The sequence below is a fragment of the Ambystoma mexicanum genome, chromosome 6q (genome assembly GCF_040938575.1).
Source record: "Ambystoma mexicanum isolate Mex_15411 chromosome 6q, UKY_AmexF1_1, whole genome shotgun sequence".
NCBI classification, from domain to species: Eukaryota; Metazoa; Chordata; class Amphibia; order Caudata; family Ambystomatidae; genus Ambystoma; species Ambystoma mexicanum.
The window spans coordinates 1,632,411,709-1,632,434,991 of NC_090937.1; the positions used below are offsets into that span (position 1 = coordinate 1,632,411,709).

General features: G+C 49.6%; 16 non-coding genes across 16 annotated transcripts; all 16 read left to right on the forward strand.

The window, feature by feature from the left end:
* The first annotated feature begins 582 nt into the window (after positions 1-582).
* Positions 583-654, forward strand: TRNAG-UCC (transfer RNA glycine (anticodon UCC)). The gene has a single exon. It is a non-coding gene; the product is annotated as a tRNA-Gly (tRNA).
* Positions 655-2,500: 1,846 nt separating this feature from the next.
* TRNAM-CAU (transfer RNA methionine (anticodon CAU)) lies at positions 2,501-2,572 on the forward strand. Its single transcript has one exon. It is a non-coding gene; the product is annotated as a tRNA-Met (tRNA).
* Positions 2,573-5,016: 2,444 nt separating this feature from the next.
* On the forward strand, positions 5,017-5,088 carry TRNAM-CAU (transfer RNA methionine (anticodon CAU)). The gene has a single exon. It is a non-coding gene; the product is annotated as a tRNA-Met (tRNA).
* Positions 5,089-5,419: 331 nt separating this feature from the next.
* On the forward strand, positions 5,420-5,491 carry TRNAG-UCC (transfer RNA glycine (anticodon UCC)). Its single transcript has one exon. It is a non-coding gene; the product is annotated as a tRNA-Gly (tRNA).
* A 1,175-nt stretch (positions 5,492-6,666) lies between these two features.
* On the forward strand, positions 6,667-6,738 carry TRNAG-UCC (transfer RNA glycine (anticodon UCC)). Its single transcript has one exon. It is a non-coding gene; the product is annotated as a tRNA-Gly (tRNA).
* A 778-nt stretch (positions 6,739-7,516) lies between these two features.
* Positions 7,517-7,588, forward strand: TRNAM-CAU (transfer RNA methionine (anticodon CAU)). The gene has a single exon. It is a non-coding gene; the product is annotated as a tRNA-Met (tRNA).
* A 2,445-nt stretch (positions 7,589-10,033) lies between these two features.
* TRNAM-CAU (transfer RNA methionine (anticodon CAU)) lies at positions 10,034-10,105 on the forward strand. The gene has a single exon. It is a non-coding gene; the product is annotated as a tRNA-Met (tRNA).
* Positions 10,106-10,436: 331 nt separating this feature from the next.
* Positions 10,437-10,508, forward strand: TRNAG-UCC (transfer RNA glycine (anticodon UCC)). Its single transcript has one exon. It is a non-coding gene; the product is annotated as a tRNA-Gly (tRNA).
* Positions 10,509-11,097: 589 nt separating this feature from the next.
* Positions 11,098-11,169, forward strand: TRNAM-CAU (transfer RNA methionine (anticodon CAU)). Its single transcript has one exon. It is a non-coding gene; the product is annotated as a tRNA-Met (tRNA).
* A 331-nt stretch (positions 11,170-11,500) lies between these two features.
* Positions 11,501-11,572, forward strand: TRNAG-UCC (transfer RNA glycine (anticodon UCC)). The gene has a single exon. It is a non-coding gene; the product is annotated as a tRNA-Gly (tRNA).
* Positions 11,573-12,757: 1,185 nt separating this feature from the next.
* TRNAG-UCC (transfer RNA glycine (anticodon UCC)) lies at positions 12,758-12,829 on the forward strand. Its single transcript has one exon. It is a non-coding gene; the product is annotated as a tRNA-Gly (tRNA).
* A 992-nt stretch (positions 12,830-13,821) lies between these two features.
* Positions 13,822-13,893, forward strand: TRNAG-UCC (transfer RNA glycine (anticodon UCC)). Its single transcript has one exon. It is a non-coding gene; the product is annotated as a tRNA-Gly (tRNA).
* A 2,388-nt stretch (positions 13,894-16,281) lies between these two features.
* TRNAG-UCC (transfer RNA glycine (anticodon UCC)) lies at positions 16,282-16,353 on the forward strand. Its single transcript has one exon. It is a non-coding gene; the product is annotated as a tRNA-Gly (tRNA).
* Positions 16,354-17,129: 776 nt separating this feature from the next.
* TRNAM-CAU (transfer RNA methionine (anticodon CAU)) lies at positions 17,130-17,201 on the forward strand. The gene has a single exon. It is a non-coding gene; the product is annotated as a tRNA-Met (tRNA).
* A 331-nt stretch (positions 17,202-17,532) lies between these two features.
* TRNAG-UCC (transfer RNA glycine (anticodon UCC)) lies at positions 17,533-17,604 on the forward strand. The gene has a single exon. It is a non-coding gene; the product is annotated as a tRNA-Gly (tRNA).
* Positions 17,605-19,642: 2,038 nt separating this feature from the next.
* TRNAM-CAU (transfer RNA methionine (anticodon CAU)) lies at positions 19,643-19,714 on the forward strand. Its single transcript has one exon. It is a non-coding gene; the product is annotated as a tRNA-Met (tRNA).
* The last annotated feature ends 3,569 nt before the right edge of the window (positions 19,715-23,283 follow it).

Here is a 23,283-nt window from a genome sequence, read left to right on the forward strand (position 1 = left end):
TCTTATTCTTATTCTTATTCTAGAGAAATGAGGCCTGTCTGCAAAAGGCCATGGGATGGGAGTGCGTGGTTACAGGTTGTTTGGCTTTGTAAGGCCTACTGCCCGCTTCACTCGAAACTGGGTCTAGGGTTGTCGGTTTGTAGGCTGTAAAAGCCCAGAAAAGCTCTTTTTCTCCAACCAGCAGAGTGGCGCAGCGGAAGCGTGCTGGGCCCATAACCCAATGGTCGATGGATCGAAACCATCCTCTGCTAAGTTTTTTCAAATTATGTTTTTGTGTCATGGCATTAGGGCACAAAGAGCTGTAAGTGCCTGGATGCAATGTAATTCCTTGAACTTGCTGCCTCGTTCCACTCTTGCGCTAAATAGGAGAGGGTCCCAGCCCAGCCAACAAAATGTACTGTTCAATCAAACCAAACTTAAAACCAAGCTCCTTTTTTAAGGGGTCCCGGGGAAATGTTGGGCTGACCGGCAAGACCTCATGATGCGAACTGCTTCTGGGTCAAACGCAAGCTTTTTTCATTCCCAGCCAATGACTTATTCTTATTTCTGAGGGGCGCTCCATCACATAGCCCAGACAGGCAGGCGTTGGTGGTATAGTGGTGAGCATAGCTGCCTTCCAAGCAGTTGACCCGGGTTCGATTCCCGGCCAACGCAGATCAAATCTTTAAATTGTTCAAAATGCATTTTTGGGAAATCAGACTCATGCTGAAAGCAAAGCTGACACACTTTTCGCGAAAATCAAAACCCCATCCAGGAAAGGTTCTTGCATCCTAGTTTCTGCAACTGTCTATCGGTGAGGGGATTGAAGCGAGCAGGGCTCCTGGCCCCTCCCCGACAAAGCCCTGACGAAGGCCTGACAAAGGCCTATTCGCCTTGCCCTGATGGGCAAAGGTCCCAGCAGGCCACCGAGCACAGCACCTCAGCCTATTAGAGTGAGGTTTCAGGATCTCTCTCATCCTGTAAACCAACATACTGAGGAAGGTGAAACGTGTGGCTGCGCTCCTCACATGCTGAAGCAGCAGCAGCCCTTTCCCTGAAGCAAAGTTCCTTCATTCCTCCCCCCCATAACCCTTAGCAGGGGATTTATGGTAATTGAGTTGAGTTTCCAAACTGGCCCTTCCTTCCTTCCTTCACATATCTGCCAGCTCGAGAAGGCTTGTTTTGTTGCACCTGGGAAGTAAAGTATCTACTTGCGAGAGAGAGAGAATGAGAGAGAGAGACAGAGAGAGAGAGACAGAGAGAGAAGGGGAAGGGGTGTTGGCAGTTAGGGTGTGAGCTAGAGAAATGAGGCCTGTCTGCAAAAGGCCATGGGATGGGAGTGCGTGGTTGCAGTTTGTTTGGCTTTGTAAGGCCTACTGCCCGCTTCACTCGAAACTGGGTCTAGGGTTGTCGGTTTGTAGGCTGTAAAAGCCCAGAAAAGCTTTTGTTCTCCAACCAGCAGAGTGGCGCAGCGGAAGCATGCTGGGCCCATAACCCAGAGGTCGATGGATCGAAACCATCCTCTGCTAAGTTTTTTCAAATTATGTTTTTGTGTCATGGCATTAGGGCACAAAGAGCTGTAAGTGCCTGGATGCAATGTCATTCCTTGAACTTGCTGCCTCGTTCCACTCTTGCGCTAAATAGGAGAGGGTCCCAGCCCAACCAACAAAATGTACTGTTCAATCAAACCAAACCTAAAACCAAGCTCCTTTTTTAAGGGGTCCCGGGGAAATGTTGGGCTGACCGGCAAGACCTCATGATGCGAACTGCTTCTGCGTCAAACACAAGCTTTTTTCATTCCCAGCCAATGACTTATTCTTATTTCTAAGGGGCGCTTCATCAGATAGTCCAGACAGGCAGGCGTTGGTGGTATAGTGGTGAGCATAGCTGCCTTCCAAGCAGTTGACCCGGGTTCCATTCCCGGCCAACGCAGATCAAATCTTTAAATTGTTCAAAATGCATTTTTTGGAAATCAGACTCATGCTGAAAGCAAAGCTGACACACTTTTCGTGAAAATCAAAACCCCATCCAGGAAAGGTTCTTGCATCCTAGTTTCTGCAACTGTCTATCGGTGAGGGGATTGAAGCGAGCAGGGCTCCTGGCCCCTCCCCGACAAAATGCAATGTCATTCCTTGAACTTGCTGCCTCGTTCCACTCTTGCGCTAAATAGGAGAGGGTCCCAGCCCAGCCAACAAAATGTACTGTTCAATCAAACCAAACTTAAAACCAAGCTCCTTTTTTAAGGGGTCCCGGGGAAATGTTGGGCTGACCGGCAAGACCTCATGATGCGAACTGCTTCTGCGTCAAACGCAAGCTTTTTTCATTCCCAGCCAATGACTTATTCTTATTCTTATTCTTATTCTAGAGAAATGAGGCCTGTCTGCAAAAGGCCATGGGATGGGAGTGCGTGGTTACAGGTTGTTTGGCTTTGTAAGGCCTACTGCCCGCTTCACTCGAAACTGGGTCTAGGGTTGTCGGTTTGTAGGCTGTAAAAGCCCAGAAAAGCTCTTGTTCTCCAACCAGCAGAGTGGCGCAGCGGAAGCGTGCTGGGCCCATAACCCAGAGGTCGATGGATCGAAACCATCCTCTGCTAAGTTTTTTCAAATTATGTTTTTGTGTCATGGCATTAGGGCACAAAGAGCTGTAAGTGCCTGGATGCAATGTCATTCCTTGAACTTGCTGCCTCGTTCCACTCTTGCGCTAAATAGGAGAGGGTCCCAGCCCAGCCAACAAAATGTACTGTTCAATCAAACCAAACTTAAAACCAAGCTCCTTTTTTAAGGGGTCCCGGGGAAATGTTGGGCTGACCGGCAAGACCTCATGATGCGAACTGCTTCTTGGTCAAACGCAAGCTTTTTTCATTCCCAGCCAATGACTTATTCTTATTTCTGAGGGGCGCTCCATCACATAGCCCAGACAGGCAGGCGTTGGTGGTATAGTGGTGAGCATAGCTGCCTTCCAAGCAGTTGTCGCGGGTTCGATTTCCCGCAAACGCAGATCAAATCTTTAAATTGTTCGAAATGCATTTTTGGGAATTCAGACTCATGCTGAAAGCAAAGCTGACACACTTTTCGCGAAAATCAAAACCCCATCCAGGAAAGGTTCTTGCATCCTAGTTTCCGCAACTGTCTATCGGTGAGGGGATTGAAGCGAGCAGGGCTCCTGGCCCCTCCCCGACAAAGCCCTGACGAAGGCCTGACAAAGGCCTATTCGCCTTGCCCTGACGGGCAAAGGTCCCAGCAGGCCACCAAGCACAGCACCTCAGCCTATTAGAGTGAGGTTTCAGGATCTCTCTCATCCTGTAAACCAACATACTGAGGAAGGTGAAACGTGTGGCTGCGCTCCTCACATGCTGAAGCAGCAGCAGCCCTTTCCCTGAAGCAAAGTTCCTTCATTCCTCCCTCCCATAACCCTTAGCAGGGGATTTATGGTAATTGAGTTGAGTTTCCAAACTGGCCCTTCCTTCCTTCCTTCCCATATCTGCCAGCTCGAGAAGGCTTGTTTTGTTGCACCTGGGAAGTAAAGTATCTATTTGCGAGAGAGAGAGAATGAGAGAGAGAGACAGAGAGAGAGAGACAGAGAGAGAAGGGGAAGGGGTGTTGGCAGTTAGGGTGTGAGCTAGAGAAATGAGGCCTGTCTGCAAAAGGCCATGGGATGGGAGTGCGTGGTTGCAGGTTGTTTGGCTTTGTAAGGCCTACTGCCCGCTTCACTCGAAACTGGGTCTAGGGTTGTCGGTTTGTAGGCTGTAAAAGCCCAGAAAAGCTTTTGTTCTCCAAACAGCAGAGTGGCGCAGCGGAAGCGTGCTGGGCCCATAACCCAGAGGTTGATGGATCGAAACCATCCTCTGCTAAGTTTTTTCAAATTATGTTTTTGTGTCATGGCATTAGGGCACAAAGAGCTGTAAGTGCCTGGATGCAATGTCATTCCTTGAACTTGCTGCCTCGTTCCACTCTTGCGCTAAATAGGAGAGGGTCCCAGCCCAGCCAACAAAATGTACTGTTCAATCAAACCAAACTTAAAACCAAGCTCCTTTTTTAAGGGGTCCCTGGGAAATGTTGGGCTGACCGGCAAGACCTCATGATGCGAACTGCTTCTGCGTCAAACGCAAGCTTTTTTCATTCCCAGCCAATGACTTATTCTTATTTCTAAGGGGCGCTCCATCAGATAGCCCAGACAGGCAGGTGTTGGTGGTATAGTGGTGAGCATAGCTGCCTTCCAAGCAGTTGACCCGGGTTCGATTCCCGGCCAACGCAGATCAAATCTTTAAATTGTTCAAAATGCATTTTTTGGAAATCAGACTCATGCTGAAAGCAAAGCTGACACACTTTTCGTGAAAATCAAAACCCCATCCAGGAAAGGTTCTTGCATCCTAGTTTCTGCAACTGTCTATCGGTGAGGGGATTGAAGCAAGCAGGGCTCCTGGCCCTTCCCCGACAAAGGCCTGACGAAGGCCTGACAAAGGCCTATTCGCCTTGCCCTGACGGGCAAAGGTCCCAGCAGGCCACCGAGCACAGCACCTCAGCCTATTAGAGTGAGGTTTCAGGATCTCTCTCATCCTGTAAACCAACATACTGAGGAAGGTGAAACGTGTGGCTGTGCTCCTCACATGCTGAAGCAGCAGCAGCCCTTTCCCTGAAGCAAAGTTCCTTCATTCCTCCCTCCCATAACCCTTAGCAGGGGATTTATGGTAATTGAGTTGAGTTTCCAAACTGGCCCTTCCTTCCTTCCTTCCCATATCTGCCAGCTCGAGAAGGCTTGTTTTGTTGCACCTGGGAAGTAAAGTATCTATTTGCGAGAGAGAGAGAGAATGAGAGAGAGAGACAGAGAGAGGGAGACAGAGAGAGAAGGGGAAGGGGTGTTGGCAGTTAGGGTGTGAGCTAGAGAAATGAGGCCTGTCTGCAAAAGGCCATGGGATGGGAGTGCGTGGTTGCAGGTTGTTTGGCTTTGTAAGGCCTACTGCCCGCTTCACTCGAAACTGGGTCTATGGTTGTCGGTTTGTAGGCTGTAAAAGCCCAGAAAAGCTCTTGTTCTCCAACCAGCAGAGTGGCGCAGCGGAAGCGTGCTGGGCCCATAACCCAGAGGTCGATGGATCGAAACCATCCTCTGCTAACTTTTTTCAAATTATGTTTTTGTGTCATGGCATTAGGGCACAAAGAGCTGTAAGTGCCTGGATGCAATGTCATTCCTTGAACTTGCTGCCTCGTTCCACTCTTGCGCTAAATAAGAGAGGGTCCCAGCCCAGCCAACAAAATGTACTGTTCAATCAAACCAAACTTAAAACCAAGCTCCTTTTTTAAGGGGTCCCGGGGAAATGTTGGGCTGACCGGCAAGACCTCATGATGCGAACTGCTTCTGCGTCAAACGCAAGCTTTTTTCATTCCCAGCCAATGACTTATTCTTATTTCTGAGGGGCGCTCCATCACATAGCCCAGACAGGCAGGCGTTGGTGGTATAGTGGTGAGCATAGCTGCCTTCCAAGCAGTTGACCCGGGTTCGATTCCCGGCCAACGCAGATCAAATCTTTAAATTGTTCAAAATGCATTTTTTGGAAATCAGACTCATGCTGAAAGCAAAGCTGACACACTTTTCGTGAAAATCAAAACCCCATCCAGGAAAGGTTCTTGCATCCTAGTTTCTGCAACTGTCTATCGGTGAGGGGATTGAAGCGAGCAGGGCTCCTGGCCCCTCCCCGACAAAGGCCTGACAAAGGCCTATTCGCCTTGCCCTGACGGGCAAAGGTCCCAGCAGGCCACCGAGCACAGCACCTCAGCCTATTAGAGTGAGGTTTCAGGATCTCTCTCATCCTGTAAACCAACATACTGAGGAAGGTGAAACGTGTGGCTGTGCTCCTCACATGCTGAAGCAGCAGCAGCCCTTTCCCTGAAGCAAAGTTCCTTCATTCCTCCCTCCCATAACCCTTAGCAGGGGATTTATGGTAATTGAGTTGAGTTTCCAAACTGGCCCTTCCTTCCTTCCTTCCCATATCTGCCAGCTCGAGAAGGCTTGTTTTGTTGCACCTGGGAAGTAAAGTATCTATTTGCGAGAGAGAGAGAATGAGAGAGAGAGACAGAGAGAGAGAGAGACAGAGAGAGAAGGGGAAGGGGTGTTGGCAGTTAGGGTGTGAGCTAGAGAAATGAGGCCTGTCTGCAAAAGGCCATGGGATGGGAGTGCGTGGTTGCAGGTTGTTTGGCTTTGTAAGGCCTACTGCCCGCTTCACTCGAAACTGGGTCTAGGGTTGTCGGTTTGTAGGCTGTAAAAGCCCAGAAAAGCTCTTGTTCTCCAACCAGCAGAGTGGTGCAGCGGAAGCGTGCTGGGCCCATAACCCAGAGGTCGATGGATCGAAGCCATCCTCTGCTAAGTTTTTTCAAATTATGTTTTTGTGTCATGGCATTAGGGCACAAAGAGCTGTAAGTGCCTGGATGCAATGTCATTCCTTGAACTTGCTGCCTCGTTCCACTCTTGCGCTAAATAGGAGAGGGTCCCAGCCCAGCCAATAAAATGAACTGTTCAATCAAACCAAACTTAAACCAAGCTCCTTTTTTAAGGGGTCCCGGGGAAATGTTGGGCTGACCGGCAAGACCTCATGATGCGAACTGCTTCTGCGTCAAACGCAAGCTTTTTTCATTCCCAGCCAATGACTTATTCTTATTTCTAAGGGGCGCTCCATCAGATAGCCCAGACAGGCAGGCGTTGGTGGTATAGTGGTGAGCATAGCTGCCTTCCAAGCAGTTGACCCGGGTTCGATTCCCGGCCAACGCAATCTTTAAATTGTTCAAAATGCATTTTTTGGAAATCAGACTCATGCTGAAAGCAAAGCTGACACACTTTTCGTGAAAATCAAAACCCCATCCAGGAAAGGTTCTTGCATCCTAGTTTCTGCAACTGTCTATCGGTGAGGGGATTGAAGCAAGCAGGGCTCCTGGCCCTTCCCCGACAAAGCCCTGACGAAGGCCTGACAAAGGCCTATTCGCCTTGCCCTGACGGGCAAAGGTCCCAGCAGGCCACCGAGCACAGCACCTCAGCCTATTAGAGTGAGGTTTCAGGATCTCTCTCATCCTGTAAACCAACATACTGAGGAAGGTGAAACGTGTGGCTGCGCTCCTCACATGCTGAAGCAGCAGCAGCCCTTTCCCTGAAGCAAAGTTCCTTCATTCCTCCCTCCCATAACCCTTAGCAGGGGATTTATGGTAATTGAGTTGAGTTTCCAAACTGGCCCTTCCTTCCTTCCTTCCCATATCTGCCAGCTCGAGAAGGCTTGTTTTGTTGCACCTGGGAAGTAAAGTATCTATTTGCGAGAGAGAGAGAGAATGAGAGAGAGAGACAGAGAGAGGGAGACAGAGAGAGAAGGGGAAGGGGTGTTGGCAGTTAGGGTGTGAGCTAGAGAAATGAGGCCTGTCTGCAAAAGGCCATGGGATGGGAGTGCGTGGTTGCAGGTTGTTTGGCTTTGTAAGGCCTACTGCCCGCTTCACTCGAAACTGGGTCTATGGTTGTCGGTTTGTAGGCTGTAAAAGCCCAGAAAAGCTCTTGTACTCCAACCAGCAGAGTGGCGCAGCGGAAGCGTGCTGGGCCCATAACCCAGAGGTCGATGGATCGAAACCATCCTCTGCTAACTTTTTTCAAATTATGTTTTTGTGTCATGGCATTAGGGCACAAAGAGCTGTAAGTGCCTGGATGCAATGTCATTCCTTGAACTTGCTGCCTCGTTCCACTCTTGCGCTAAATAAGAGAGGGTCCCAGCCCAGCCAACAAAATGTACTGTTCAATCAAACCAAACTTAAAACCAAGCTCCTTTTTTAAGGGGTCCCGGGGAAATGTTGGGCTGACCGGCAAGACCTCATGATGCGAACTGCTTCTGCGTCAAACGCAAGCTTTTTTCATTCCCAGCCAATGACTTATTCTTATTTCTAAGGGGCGCTCCATCAGATAGCCCAGACAGGCAGGCGTTGGTGGTATAGTGGTGAGCATAGCTGCCTTCCAAGCAGTTGACCCCGGTTCGATTCCCGGCCAACGCAGATCAAATCTTTAAATTGTTCAAAATGCATTTTTTGGAAATCAGACTCATGCTGAAAGCAAAGCTGACACGCTTTTCGCGAAAATCAAAACCCCATCCAGGAAAGGTTCTTGCATCCTAGTTTCTGCAACTGTCTATCGGTGAGGGGATTGAAGCGAGCAGGGCTCCTGGCCCCTCCCCGACAAAGCCCTGACGAAGGCCTGACAAAGGCCTATTCGCCTTGCCCTGACGGGCAAAGGTCCCAGCAGGCCACCGAGCACAGCACCTCAGCCTATTAGAGTGAGGTTTCAGGATCTCTCTCATCCTGTAAACCAACACACTGAGGAAGGTGAAACGTGTGGCTGCGCTCCTCACATGCTGAAGCAGCAGCAGCCCTTTCCCTGAAGCAAAGTTCCTTCATTCCTCCCTCCCATAACCCTTAGCAGGGGATTTATGGTAATTGAGTTGAGTTTCCAAACTGTCCCTTCCTTCCTTCCTTCCCATATCTGCCAGCTCGAGAAGGCTTATTTTGTTGCACCTGGGAAGTAAAGTATCTATTTGCGAGAGAGAGAGAATGAGAGAGAGAGACAGAGAGAGAGAGACAGAGAGAGAAGGGGAAGGGGTGTTGGCAGTTAGGGTGTGAGCTAGAGAAATGAGGCCTGTCTGCAAAAGGCCATGGGATGGGAGTGCGTGGTTGCAGGTTGTTTGGCTTTGTAAGGCCTACTGCCCGCTTCACTCGAAACTGGGTCTAGGGTTGTCGGTTTGTAGGCTGTAAAAGCCCAGAAAAGCTCTTGTTCTCCAACCAGCAGAGTGGTGCAGCGGAAGCGTGCTGGGCCCATAACCCAGAGGTCGATGGATCGAAACCATCCTCTGCTAAGTTTTTTCAAATTATGTTTTTGTGTCATGGCATTAGGGCACAAAGAGCTGTAAGTGCCTGGATGCAATGTCATTCCTTGAACTTGCTGCCTCGTTCCACTCTTGCGCTAAATAGGAGAGGTTCCCAGCCCAGCCAACAAAATGTACTGTTCAATCAAACCAAACTTAAAACCAAGCTCCTTTTTTAAGGGGTCCCGGGGAAATGTTGGGCTGACCGGCAAGACCTCATGATGCGAACTGCTTCTGCGTCAAACGCATGCTTTTTTCATTCCCAGCCAATGACTTATTCTTATTTCTAAGGGGCGCTCCATCAGATAGCCCAGACAGGCAGGCGTTGGTGGTATAGTGGTGAGCATAGCTTCTTCCAAGCAGTTGACCCGGGTTCGATTCCCGGCCAACGCAGATCAAATCTTTAAATTGTTCAAAATGCATTTTTGGGAAATCAGACTCATGCTGAAAGCAAAGCTGACACACTTTTCGCGAAAATCAAAACCCCATCCAGGAAAGGTTCTTGCATCCTAGTTTCTGCAACTGTCTATCGGTGAGGGGATTGAAGCGAGCAGGGCTCCTGGCCCCTCCCCGACAAAGCCCTGACGAAGGCCTGACAAAGGCCTATTCGCCTTGCCCTGACGGGCAAAGGTCCCAGCAGGCCACCGAGCACAGCACCTCAGCCTATTAGAGTGAGGTTTCAGGATCTCTCTCATCCTGTAAACCAACATACTGAGGAAGGTGAAACGTGTGGCTGCGCTCCTCACATGCTGAAGCAGCAGCAGCCCTTTCCCTGAAGCAAAGTTCCTTCATTCCTCCCCCCCATAACCCTTAGCAGGGGATTTATGGTAATTGAGTTGAGTTTCCAAACTGGCCCTTCCTTCCTTCCTTCCTTCACATATCTGCCAGCTCGAGAAGGCTTGTTTTGTTGCACCTGGGAAGTAAAGTATCTACTTGCGAGAGAGAGAGAATGAGAGAGAGAGACAGAGAGAGAGAGACAGAGAGAGAAGGGGAAGGGGTGTTGGCAGTTAGGGTGTGAGCTAGAGAAATGAGGCCTGTCTGCAAAAGGCCATGGGATGGGAGTGCGTGGTTGCAGTTTGTTTGGCTTTGTAAGGCCTACTGCCCGCTTCACTCGAAACTGGGTCTAGGGTTGTCGGTTTGTAGGCTGTAAAAGCCCAGAAAAGATTTTGTTTTCCAACCAGCAGAGTGGCGCAGCGGAAGCGTGCTGGGCCCATAACCCAGAGGTCGATGGATCGAAACCATCCTCTGCTAAGTTTTTTCAAATTATGTTTTTGTGTCATGGCATTAGGGCACAAAGAGCTGTAAGTGCCTGGATGCAATGTCATTCCTTGAACTTGCTGCCTCGTTCCACTCTTGCGCTAAATAGGAGAGGGTCCCAGCCCAACCAACAAAATGTACTGTTCAATCAAACCAAACCTAAAACCAAGCTCCTTTTTTAAGGGGTCCCGGGGAAATGTTGGGCTGACCGGCAAGACCTCATGATGCGAACTGCTTCTGCGTCAAACGCAAGCTTTTTTCATTCCCAGCCAATGACTTATTCTTATTTCTAAGGGGCGCTTCATCAGATAGTCCAGACAGGCAGGCGTTGGTGGTATAGTGGTGAGCATAGCTGCCTTCCAAGCAGTTGACCCGGGTTCGATTCCCGGCCAACGCAGATCAAATCTTTAAATTGTTCAAAATGCATTTTTTGGAAATCAGACTCATGCTGAAAGCAAAGCTGACACACTTTTCGTGAAAATCAAAACCCCATCCAGGAAAGGTTCTTGCATCCTAGTTTCTGCAACTGTCTATCGGTGAGGGGATTGAAGCGAGCAGGGCTCCTGGCCCCTCCCCGACAAAATGCAATGTCATTCCTTGAACTTGCTGCCTCGTTCCACTCTTGCGCTAAATAGGAGAGGGTCCCAGCCCAGCCAACAAAATGTACTGTTCAATCAAACCAAACTTAAAACCAAGCTCCTTTTTTAAGGGGTCCCGGGGAAATGTTGGGCTGACCGGCAAGACCTCATGATGCGAACTGCTTCTGCGTCAAACGCAAGCTTTTTTCATTCCCAGCCAATGACTTATTCTTATTCTTATTCTTATTCTAGAGAAATGAGGCCTGTCTGCAAAAGGCCATGGGATGGGAGTGCGTGGTTACAGGTTGTTTGGCTTTGTAAGGCCTACTGCCCGCTTCACTCGAAACTGGGTCTAGGGTTGTCGGTTTGTAGGCTGTAAAAGCCCAGAAAAGCTCTTGTTCTCCAACCAGCAGAGTGGCGCAGCGGAAGCGTGCTGGGCCCATAACCCAGAGGTCGATGGATCGAAACCATCCTCTGCTAAGTTTTTTCAAATTATGTTTTTGTGTCATGGCATTAGGGCACAAAGAGCTGTAAGTGCCTGGATGCAATGTCATTCCTTGAACTTGCTGCCTCGTTCCACTCTTGCGCTAAATAGGAGAGGGTCCCAGCCCAGCCAACAAAATGTACTGTTCAATCAAACCAAACTTAAAACCAAGCTCCTTTTTTAAGGGGTCCCGGGGAAATGTTGGGCTGACCGGCAAGACCTCATGATGCGAACTGCTTCTGGGTCAAACGCAAGCTTTTTTCATTCCCAGCCAATGACTTATTCTTATTTCTGAGGGGCGCTCCATCACATAGCCCAGACAGGCAGGCGTTGGTGGTATAGTGGTGAGCATAGCTGCCTTCCAAGCAGTTGACCCGGGTTCGATTCCCGGCCAACGCAGATCAAATCTTTAAATTGTTCAAAATGCATTTTTGGGAAATCAGACTCATGCTGAAAGCAAAGCTGACACACTTTTCGCGAAAATCAAAACCCCATCCAGGAAAGGTTCTTGCATCCTAGTTTCTGCAACTGTCTATCGGTGAGGGGATTGAAGCGAGCAGGGCTCCTGGCCCCTCCCCGACAAAGCCCTGACGAAGGCCTGACAAAGGCCTATTCGCCTTGCCCTGACGGGCAAAGGTCCCAGCAGGCCACCGAGCACAGCACCTCAGCCTATTAGAGTGAGGTTTCAGGATCTCTCTCATCCTGTAAACCAACATACTGAGGAAGGTGAAACGTGTGGCTGCGCTCCTCACATGCTGAAGCAGCAGCAGCCCTTTCCCTGAAGCAAAGTTCCTTCATTCCTCCCCCCCATAACCCTTAGCAGGGGATTTATGGTAATTGAGTTGAGTTTCCAAACTGGCCCTTCCTTCCTTCCTTCACATATCTGCCAGCTCGAGAAGGCTTGTTTTGTTGCACCTGGGAAGTAAAGTATCTACTTGCGAGAGAGAGAGAATGAGAGAGAGAGACAGAGAGAGAGAGACAGAGAGAGAAGGGGAAGGGGTGTTGGCAGTTAGGGTGTGAGCTAGAGAAATGAGGCCTGTCTGCAAAAGGCCATGGGATGGGAGTGCGTGGTTGCAGTTTGTTTGGCTTTGTAAGGCCTACTGCCCGCTTCACTCGAAACTGGGTCTAGGGTTGTCGGTTTGTAGGCTGTAAAAGCCCAGAAAAGATTTTGTTCTCCAACCAGCAGAGTGGCGCAGCGGAACCGTGCTGGGCCCATAACCCAGAGGTCGATGGATCGAAACCATCCTCTGCTAAGTTTTTTCAAATTATGTTTTTGTGTCATGGCATTAGGGCACAAAGAGCTGTAAGTGCCTGGATGCAATGTCATTCCTTGAACTTGCTGCCTCGTTCCACTCTTGCGCTAAATAGGAGAGGGTCCCAGCCCAACCAACAAAATGTACTGTTCAATCAAACCAAACCTAAAACCAAGCTCCTTTTTTAAGGGGTCCCGGGGAAATGTTGGGCTGACCGGCAAGACCTCATGATGCGAACTGCTTCTGCGTCAAACGCAAGCTTTTTTCATTCCCAGCCAATGACTTATTCTTATTTCTAAGGGGCGCTTCATCAGATAGTCCAGACAGGCAGGCGTTGGTGGTATAGTGGTGAGCATAGCTGCCTTCCAAGCAGTTGACCCGGGTTCGATTCCCGGCCAACGCAGATCAAATCTTTAAATTGTTCAAAATGCATTTTTTGGAAATCAGACTCATGCTGAAAGCAAAGCTGACACACTTTTCGTGAAAATCAAAACCCCATCCAGGAAAGGTTCTTGCATCCTAGTTTCTGCAACTGTCTATCGGTGAGGGGATTGAAGCGAGCAGGGCTCCTGGCCCCTCCCCGACAAAATGCAATGTCATTCCTTGAACTTGCTGCCTCGTTCCACTCTTGCGCTAAATAGGAGAGGGTCCCAGACCAGCCAACAAAATGTACTGTTCAATCAAACCAAACTTAAAACCAAGCTCCTTTTTTAAGGGGTCGCGGGGAAATGTTGGGCTGACCGGCAAGACCTCATGATGCGAACTGCTTCTGCGTCAAACGCAAGCTTTTTTCATTCCCAGCCAATGACTTATTCTTATTCTTATTCTTATTCTAGAGAAATGAGGCCTGTCTGCAAAAGGCCATGGGATGGGAGTGCGTGGTTACAGGTTGTTTGGCTTTGTAAGGCCTACTGCCCGCTTCACTCGAAACTGGGTCTAGGGTTGTCGGTTTGTAGGCTGTAAAAGCCCAGAAAAGCTCTTGTTCTCCAACCAGCAGAGTGGCGCAGCGGAAGCGTGCTGGGCCCATAACCCAGAGGTCGATGGATCGAAGCCATCCTCTGCTAAGTTTTTTCAAATTATGTTTTTGTGTCATGGCATTAGGGCACAAAGAGCTGTAAGTGCCTGGATGCAATGTCATTCCTTGAACTTGCTGCCTCGTTCCACTCTTGCGCTAAATAGGAGAGGGTCCCAGCCCAGCCAACAAAATGTACTGTTCAATCAAACCAAACTTAAAACCAAGCTCCTTTTTTAAGGGGTCCCGGGGAAATGTTGGGCTGACCGGCAAGACCTCATGATGCGAACTGCTTCTGGGTCAAACGCAAGCTTTTTTCATTCCCAGCCAATGACTTATTCTTATTTCTGAGGGGCGCTCCATCACATAGCCCAGACAGGCAGGCGTTGGTGGTATAGTGGTGAGCATAGCTGCCTTCCAAGCAGTTGACCCGGGTTCGATTCCCGGCCAACGCAGATCAAATCTTTAAATTGTTCAAAATGCATTTTTGGGAAATCAGACTCATGCTGAAAGCAAAGCTGACACACTTTTCGCGAAAATCAAAACCCCATCCAGGAAAGGTTCTTGCATCCTAGTTTCTGCAACTGTCTATCGGTGAGGGGATTGAAGCGAGCAGGGCTCCTGGCCCCTCCCCGACAAAGCCCTGACGAAGGCCTGACAAAGGCCTATTCGCCTTGCCCTGACGGGCAAAGGTCCCAGCAGGCCACCGAGCACAGCACCTCAGCCTATTAGAGTGAGGTTTCAGGATCTCTCTCATCCTGTAAACCAACATACTGAGGAAGGTGAAACGTGTGGCTGCGCTCCTCACATGCTGAAGCAGCAGCAGCCCTTTCCCTGAAGCAAAGTTCCTTCATTCCTCCCCCCCATAACCCTTAGCAGGGGATTTATGGTAATTGAGTTGAGTTTCCAAACTGGCCCTTCCTTCCTTCCTTCACATATCTGCCAGCTCGAGAAGGCTTGTTTTGTTGCACCTGGGAAGTAAAGTATCTACTTGCGAGAGAGAGAGAATGAAAGAGAGAGACAGAGAGAGAGAGACAGAGAGAGAAGGGGAAGGGGTGTTGGCAGTTAGGGTGTGAGCTAGAGAAATGAGGCCTGTCTGCAAAAGGCCATGGGATGGGAGTGCGTGGTTGCAGGTTGTTTGGCTTTGTAAGGCCTACTGCCCGCTTCACTCGAAACTGGGTCTATGGTTGTCGGTTTGTAGGCTGTAAAAGCCCAGAAAAGCTCTTGTTCTCCAACCAGCAGAGTTGCGCAGCGGAAGCGTGCTGGGCCCATAACCCAGAGGTCGATGGATCGAAACCATCCTCTGCTAACTTTTTTCAAATTATGTTTTTGTGTCATGGCATTAGGGCACAAAGAGCTGTAAGTGCCTGGATGCAATGTCATTCCTTGAACTTGCTGCCTCGTTCCACTCTTGCGCTAAATAAGAGAGGGTCCCAGCCCAGCCAACAAAATGTACTGTTCAATCAAACCAAACTTAAAACCAAGCTCCTTTTTTAAGGGGTCCCGGGGAAATGTTGGGCTGACCGGCAAGACCTCATGATGCGAACTGCTTCTGCGTCAAACGCAAGCTTTTTTCATTCCCAGCCAATGACTTATTCTTATTTCTAAGGGGCGCTCCATCAGATAGCCCAGACAGGCAGGCGTTGGTGGTATAGTGGTGAGCAAACGCAGATCAAATCTTTAAATTGTTCAAAATGCATTTTTTGGAAATCAGACTCATGCTGAAAGCAAAGCTGACACACTTTTCGTGAAAATCAAAACCCCATCCAGGAAAGGTTCTTGCATCCTAGTTTCTGCAACTGTCTATCGGTGAGGGGATTGAAGCGAGCAGGGCTCCTGGCCCCTCCCCGACAAAGGCCTGACAAAGGCCTATTCGCCTTGCCCTGACGGGCAAAGGTCCCAGCAGGCCACCGAGCACAGCACCTCAGCCTATTAGAGTGAGGTTTCAGGATCTCTCTCATCCTGTAAAGCAACATACTGAGGAAGGTGAAACGTGTGGCTGTGCTCCTCACATGCTGAAGCAGCAGCAGCCCTTTCCCTGAAGCAAAGTTCCTTCATTCCTCCCTCCCATAACCCTTAGCAGGGGATTTATGGTAATTGAGTTGAGTTTCCAAACTGGCCCTTCCTTCCTTCCTTCCCATATCTGCCAGCTCGAGAAGGCTTGTTTTGTTGCACCTGGGAAGTAAAGTATCTATTTGCGAGAGAGAGAGAATGAGAGAGAGAGACAGAGAGAGAGAGACAGAGAGAGAAGGGGAAGGGGTGTTGGCAGTTAGGGTGTGAGCTAGAGAAATGAGGCCTGTCTGCAAAAGGCCATGGGATGGGAGTGCGTGGTTGCAGGTTGTTTGGCTTTGTAAGGCCTACTGCCCGCTTCACTCGAAACTGGGTCTAGGGTTGTCGGTTTGTAGGCTGTAAAAGCCCAGAAAAGCTCTTGTTCTCCAACCAGCAGAGTGGTGCAGCGGAAGCGTGCTGGGCCCATAACCCAGAGGTCGATGGATCGTAACCATCCTCTGCTAAGTTTTTTCAAATTATGTTTTTGTGTCATGGCATTAGGGCACAAAGAGCTGTAAGTGCCTGGATGCAATGTCATTCCTTGAACTTGCTGCCTCGTTCCACTCTTGCGCTAAATAGGAGAGGGTCCCAGCCCAGCCAATAAAATGAACTGTTCAATCAAACCAAACTTAAACCGAGCTCCTTTTTTAAGGGGTCCCGGGGAAATGTTGGGCTGACCGGCAAGACCTCATGATGCGAACTGCTTCTGCGTCAAACGCAAGCTTTTTTCATTCCCAGCCAATGACTTATTCTTATTTCTAAGGGGCGCTCCATCAGATAGCCCAGACAGGCAGGCGTTGGTGGTATAGTGGTGAGCATAGCTGCCTTCCAAGCAGTTGACCCGGGTTCGATTCCCGGCCAACGCAATCTTTAAATTGTTCAAAATGCATTTTTTGGAAATCAGACTCATGCTGAAAGCAAAGCTGACACACTTTTCGTGAAAATCAAAACCCCATCCAGGAAAGGTTCTTGCATCCTAGTTTCTGCAACTGTCTATCGGTGAGGGGATTGAAGCAAGCAGGGCTCCTGGCCCTTCCCCGACAAAGCCCTGACGAAGGCCTGACAAAGGCCTATTCGCCTTGCCCTGACGGGCAAAGGTCCCAGCAGGCCACCGAGCACAGCACCTCAGCCTATTAGAATGAGGTTTCAGGATCTCTCTCATCCTGTAAACCAACATACTGAGGAAGGTGAAACGTGTGGCTGCGCTCCTCACATGCTGAAGCAGCAGCAGCCCTTTCCCTGAAGCAAAGTTCCTTCATTCCTCCCTCCCATAACCCTTAGCAGGGGATTTATGGTAATTGAGTTGAGTTTCCAAACTGGCCCTTCCTTCCTTCCTTCCCATATCTGCCAGCTCGAGAAGGCTTGTTTTGTTGCACCTGGGAAGTAAAGTATCTATTTGCGAGAGAGAGAGAATGAGAGAGAGAGACAGAGAGAGGGAGACAGAGAGAGAAGGGGAAGGGGTGTTGGCAGTTAGGGTGTGAGCTAGAGAAATGAGGCCTGTCTGCAAAAGGCCATGGGATGGGAGTGCGTGGTTGCAGGTTGTTTGGCTTTGTAAGGCCTACTGCCCGCTTCACTCGAAACTGGGTCTATGGTTGTCGGTTTGTAGGCTGTAAAAGCCCAGAAAAGCTCTTGTACTCCAACCAGCAGAGTGGCGCAGCGGAAGCGTGCTGGGCCCATAACCCAGAGGTCGATGGATCGAAACCATCCTCTGCTAACTTTTTTCAAATTATGTTTTTGTGTCATGGCATTAGGGCACAAAGAGCTGTAAGTGCCTGGATGCAATGTCATTCCTTGAACTTGCTGCCTCGTTCCACTCTTGCGCTAAATAAGAGAGGGTCCCAGCCCAGCCAACAAAATGTACTGTTCAATCAAACCAAACTTAAAACCAAGCTCCTTTTTTAAGGGGTCCCGGGGAAATGTTGGGCTGACCGGCAAGACCTCATGATGCGAACTGCTTCTGCGTCAAACGCAAGCTTTTTTCATTCCCAGCCAATGACTTATTCTTATTTCTAAGGGGCGCTCCATCAGATAGCCCAGACAGGCAGGCGTTGGTGGTATAGTGGTGAGCATAGCTGCCTTCCAAGCAGTTGACCCGGGTTCGATTCCCGGCCAACGCAGATCAAATCTTTAAATTGTTCAAAATGCATTTTTTGGAAATCAGACTCATGCTGAAAGCAAAGCTGACACGCTTTTCGCGAAAATCAAAACCCCATCCAGGAAAGGTTCTTGCATCCTAGTTTCTGCAACTGTCTATCGGTGAGGGGATTGAAGCGAGCAGGGCTCCTGGCCCCTCCCCGACAAAGCCCTGACGAAGGCCTGACAAAGGCCTATTCGCCTTGCCCTGACGGGCAAAGGTCCCAGCAGGCCACCGAGCACAGCACCTCAGCCTATTAGAGTGAGGTTTCAGGATCTCTCTCATCCTGTAAACCAACACACTGAGGAAGGTGAAACGTGTGGCTGCGCTCCTCACATGCTGAAGCAGCAGCAGCCCTTTCCCTGAAGCAAAGTTCCTTCATTCCTCCCTCCCATAACCCTTAGCAGGGGATTTATGGTAATTGAGTTGAGTTTCCAAACTGTCCCTTCCTTCCTTCCTTCCCATATCTGCCAGCTCGAGAAGGCTTATTTTGTTGCACCTGGGAAGTAAAGTATCTATTTGCGAGAGAGAGAGAATGAGAGAGAGAGACAGAGAGAGAGAGACAGAGAGAGAAGGGGAAGGGGTGTTGGCAGTTAGGGTGTGAGCTAGAGAAATGAGGCCTGTCTGCAAAAGGCCATGGGATGGGAGTGCGTGGTTGCAGGTTGTTTGGCTTTGTAAGGCCTACTGCCCGCTTCACTCGAAACTGGGTCTAGGGTTGTCGGTTTGTAGGCTGTAAAAGCCCAGAAAAGCTCTTGTTCTCCAACCAGCAGAGTGGTGCAGCGGAAGCGTGCTGGGCCCATAACCCAGAGGTCGATGGATCGAAACCATCCTCTGCTAAGTTTTTTCAAATTATGTTTTTGTGTCATGGCATTAGGGCACAAAGAGCTGTAAGTGCCTGGATGCAATGTCATTCCTTGAACTTGCTGCCTCGTTCCACTCTTGCGCTAAATAGGAGAGGTTCCCAGCCCAGCCAACAAAATGTACTGTTCAATCAAACCAAACTTAAAACCAAGCTCCTTTTTTAAGGGGTCCCGGGGAAATGTTGGGCTGACCGGCAAGACCTCATGATGCGAACTGCTTCTGCGTCAAACGCAAGCTTTTTTCATTCCCAGCCAATGACTTATTCTTATTTCTAAGGGGCGCTCCATCAGATAGCCCAGACAGGCAGGCGTTGGTGGTATAGTGGTGAGCATAGCTGCCTTCCAAGCAGTTGACCCGGTTCCGATTCCCGGCCAATGCAGATCAAATCTTTAAATTGTTCAAAATGCATTTTTTGGAAATCAGACTCATGCTGAAAGCAAAGCTGACACACTTTTCGTGAAAATCAAAACCCCATCCAGGAAAGGTTCTTGCATCCTAGTTTCTGCAACTGTCTATCGGTGAGGGGATTGAAGCGAGCAGGGCTCCTGGCCCCTCCCCGACAAAGCCCTGACGAAGGCCTGACAAAGGCCTATTCGCCTTGCCCTGACGGGCAAAGGTCCCAGCAGGCCACCGAGCACAGCACCTCAGCCTATTAGAGTGAGGTTACAGGATCTCTCTCATCCTGTAAACCAACATACTGAGGAAGGTGAAACGTGTGGCTGCGCTCCTCACATGCTGAAGCAGCAGCAGCCCTTTCCCTGAAGCAAAGTTCCTTCATTCCTCCCTCCCATAACCCTTAGCAGGGGATTTATGGTAATTGAGTTGAGTTTCCAAACTGGCCCTTCCTTCCTTCCTTCCCATATCTGCCAGCTCGAGAAGGCTTGTTTTGTTGCACCTGGGAAGTAAAGTATCTATTTGCGAGAGAGAGAGAATGAAAGAGAGAGACAGAGAGAGAGAGACAGAGAGAGAAGGGGAAGGGGTGTTGGCAGTTAGGGTGTGAGCTAGAGAAATGAGGCCTGTCTGCAAAAGGCCATGGGATGGGAGTGCGTGGTTGCAGGTTGTTTGGCTTTGTAAGGCCTACTGCCCGCTTCACTCGAAACTGGGTCTATGGTTGTCGGTTTGTAGGCTGTAAAAGCCCAGAAAAGCTCTTGTCTCCAACCAGCAGAGTGGCGCAGTGGAAGCGTGCTGGGCCCATAACCCAGAGGTCGATGGATCGAAACCATCCTCTGCTAAGTTTTTTCAAATTATGTTTTTGTGTCATGGCATTAGGGCACAAAGAGCTGTAAGTGCCTGGATGCAATGTCATTCCTTGAACTTGCTGCCTCGTTCCACTCTTGCGCTAAATAGGAGAGGGTCCCAGCCCAGCCAACAAAATGTACTGTTCAATCAAACCAAACTTAAAACCAAGCTCCTTTTTTAAGGGGTCCCGGGGAAATGTTGGGCTGACCGGCAAGACCTCATGATGCGAACTGCTTCTGCGTCAAACGCAAGCTTTTTTCATTCCCAGCCAATGACTTATTCTTATTTCTAAGGGGCGCTCCATCAGATAGCCCAGACAGGCAGGCGTTGGTGGTATAGTGGTGAGCATAGCTGCCTTCCAAGCAGTTGACCCGGGTTCCTTTCCCGGCCAACGCAGATCAAATCTTTAAATTGTTCAAAATGCATTTTTTGGAAATCAGACTCATGCTGAAAGCAAAGCTGACACACTTTTCGTGAAAATCAAAACCCCATCCAGGAAAGGTTCTTGCATCCTAGTTTCTGCAACTGTCTATCGGTGAGGGGTTTGAAGCGAGCAGGGCTCCTGGCCCCTCCCCGACAAAGCCCTGACGAAGGCCTGACAAAGGCCTATTCGCCTTGCCCTGACGGGCAAAGGTCCCAGCAGGCCACCGAGCACAGCACCTCAGCCTATTAGAGTGAGGTTTCAGGATCTCTCTCATCCTGTAAACCAACATACTGAGGAAGGTGAAACGTGTGGCTGCGCTCCTCACATGCTGAAGCAGCAGCAGCCCTTTCCCTGAAGCAAAGTTCCTTCATTCCTCACTCCCATAACCCTTAGCAGGGGATTTATGGTAATTGAGTTGAGTTTCCAAACTGGCCCTTCCTTCCTTCCTTCCCATATCTGCCAGCTCGAGAAGGCTTGTTTTGTTGCACCTGGGAAGTAAAGTATCTATTTGCGAGAGAGAGAGAATGAGAGAGAGAGACATAGAGAGAGAGACAGAGAGAGAAGGGGAAGGGGTGTTGGCAGTTAGGGTGTGAGCTAGAGAAATGAGGCCTGTCTGCAAAAGGCCATGGGATGGGAGTGCGTGGTTGCAGGTTGTTTGGCTTTGTAAGGCCTACTGCCCGCTTCACTCGAAACTGGGTCTAGGGTTGTCTGTTTGTAGACTGTAAAAGCCCAGAAAAGCTCTTGTTCTCCAACCAGCAGAGTGGCGCAGCGGAAGCGTGCTGGTCCCATAACCCAGAGGTCGATGGATCGAAACCAACTTCTGCTAACTTTTTTCAAATTATGTTTTTGTGTCATGGCATTAGGGCACAAAGAGCTGTAAGTGCCTGGATGCAATGTCATTCCTTGAACTTGCTGCCTCGTTCCACTCTTGCGCTAAATAGGAGAGGGTCCCAGCCCAGCCAACAAAATGTACTGTTCAATCAAACCAAACTTAAAACCAAGCTCCTTTTTTAAGGGGTCCCGGGGAAATGTTGGGCTGACCGGCAAGACCTCATGATGCGAACTGCTTCTGCGTCAAACGCAATCTTTTTTCATTCCCAGCCAATGACTTATTCTTATTTCTAAGGGACGCTCCATCAGATAGCCCAGACAGGCAGGCGTTGGTGGTATAGTGGTGAGCATAGCTGCCTTCCAAGCAGTTGACCCGGTTTCGATTCCCGGCCAATGCAGATCAAATCTTTAAATTGTTCAAAATGCATTTTTTGGAAATCAGACTCATGCTGAAAGCAAAGCTGACACACTTTTCGTGAAAATCAAAACCCCATCCAGGAAAGGTTCTTGCATCCTAGTTTCTGCAACTGTCTATCGGTGAGGGGATTGAAGCGAGCAGGGCTCCTGGCCCCTCCCCGACAAAGCCCTGACGAAGGCCTGACATAGGCCTATTCGCCTTGCCCTGACGGGCAAAGGTCCCAGCAGGCCACCGAGCACAGCACCTCAGCCTATTAGAGTGAGGTTTCAGGATCTCTCTCATCCTGTAAACCAACATACTGAGGAAGGTGAAACGTGTGGCTGCGCTCCTCACATGCTGAAGCAGCAGCAGCCCTTTCCCTGAAGCAAAGTTCCTTCATTCCTCCCTCCCATAACCCTTAGCAGGGGATTTATGGTAATTGAGTTGAGTTTCCAAACTGGCCCTTCCTTCCTTCCTTCCCATATCTGCCAGCTCGAGAAGGCTTGTTTTGTTGCACCTGGGAAGTAAAGTATCTATTTGCGAGAGAGAGAGAATGAAAGAGAGAGACAGAGAGAGAGAGACAGAGAGAGAAGGGGAAGGGGTGTTGGCAGTTAGGGTGTGAGCTAGAGAAATGAGGCCTGTCTGCAAAAGGCCATGGGATGGGAGTGCGTGGTTGCAGGTTGTTTGGCTTTGTAAGGCCTACTGCCCGCTTCACTCGAAACTGGGTCTATGGTTGTCGGTTTGTAGGCTGTAAAAGCCCAGAAAAGCTCTTGTCTCCAACCAGCAGAGTGGCGCAGTGGATAACCCAGAGGTCGATGGATCGAAACCATCCTCTGCTAAGTTTTTTCAAATTATGTTTTTGTGTCATGGCATTAGGGCACAAAGAGCTTTAAGTGCCTGGATGCAATGTCATTCCTTGAACTTGCTGCCTCGTTCCACTCTTGCGCTAAATAGGAGAGGGTCCCAGCCCAGCCAACAAAATGTACTGTTCAATCAAACCAAACTTAAAACCAAGCTCCTTTTTTAAGGGGTCCCGGGGAAATGTTGGGCTGACCGGCAAGACCTCATGATGCGAACTGCTTCTGCGTCAAACGCAAGCTTTTTTCATTCCCAGCCAATGACTTATTCTTATTTCTAAGGGGCGCTCCATCAGATAGCCCAGACAGGCAGGCGTTGGTGGTATAGTGGTGAGCATAGCTGCCTTCCAAGCAGTTGACCCGGGTTCCTTTCCCGGCCAAGGCAGATCAAATCTTTAAATTGTTCAAAATGCATTTTTTGGAAATCAGACTCATGCTGAAAGCAAAGCTGACACACTTTTCGTGAAAATCAAAACCCCATCCAGGAAAGGTTCTTGCATCCTAGTTTCTGCAACTGTCTATCGGTGAGGGGATTGAAGCGAGCAGGGCTCCTGGCCCCTCCCCGACAAAGCCCTGACAAAGGCCTATTCGCCTTGCCCTGACGGGCAAAGGTCCCAGCAGGCCACCGAGCACAGCACCTCAGCCTATTAGAGTGAGGTTTCAGGATCTCTCTCATCCTGTAAACCAACATACTGAGGAAGGTGAAACGTGTGGCTGCGCTCCTCACATGCTGAAGCAGCAGCAGCCCTTTCCCTGAAGCAAAGTTCCTTCATTCCCCCCTCCCATAACCCTTAGCAGGGGATTTATGGTAATTGAGTTGAGTTTCCAAACTGGCCCTTCCTTCCTTCCTTCCCATATCTGTCAGCTCGAGAAGGCTTGTTTTGTTGCACCTGGGAAGTAAAGTATCTATTTGCGAGAGGGAGAGAATGAGAGAGAGAGACAGAGAGAGAGAGACAGAGAGAGAAGGGGAAGGGGTGTTGGCAGTTAGGGTGTGAGCTAGAGAAATGAGGCCTGTCTGCAAAAGGCCATGGGATGGGAGTGCGTGGTTGCAGG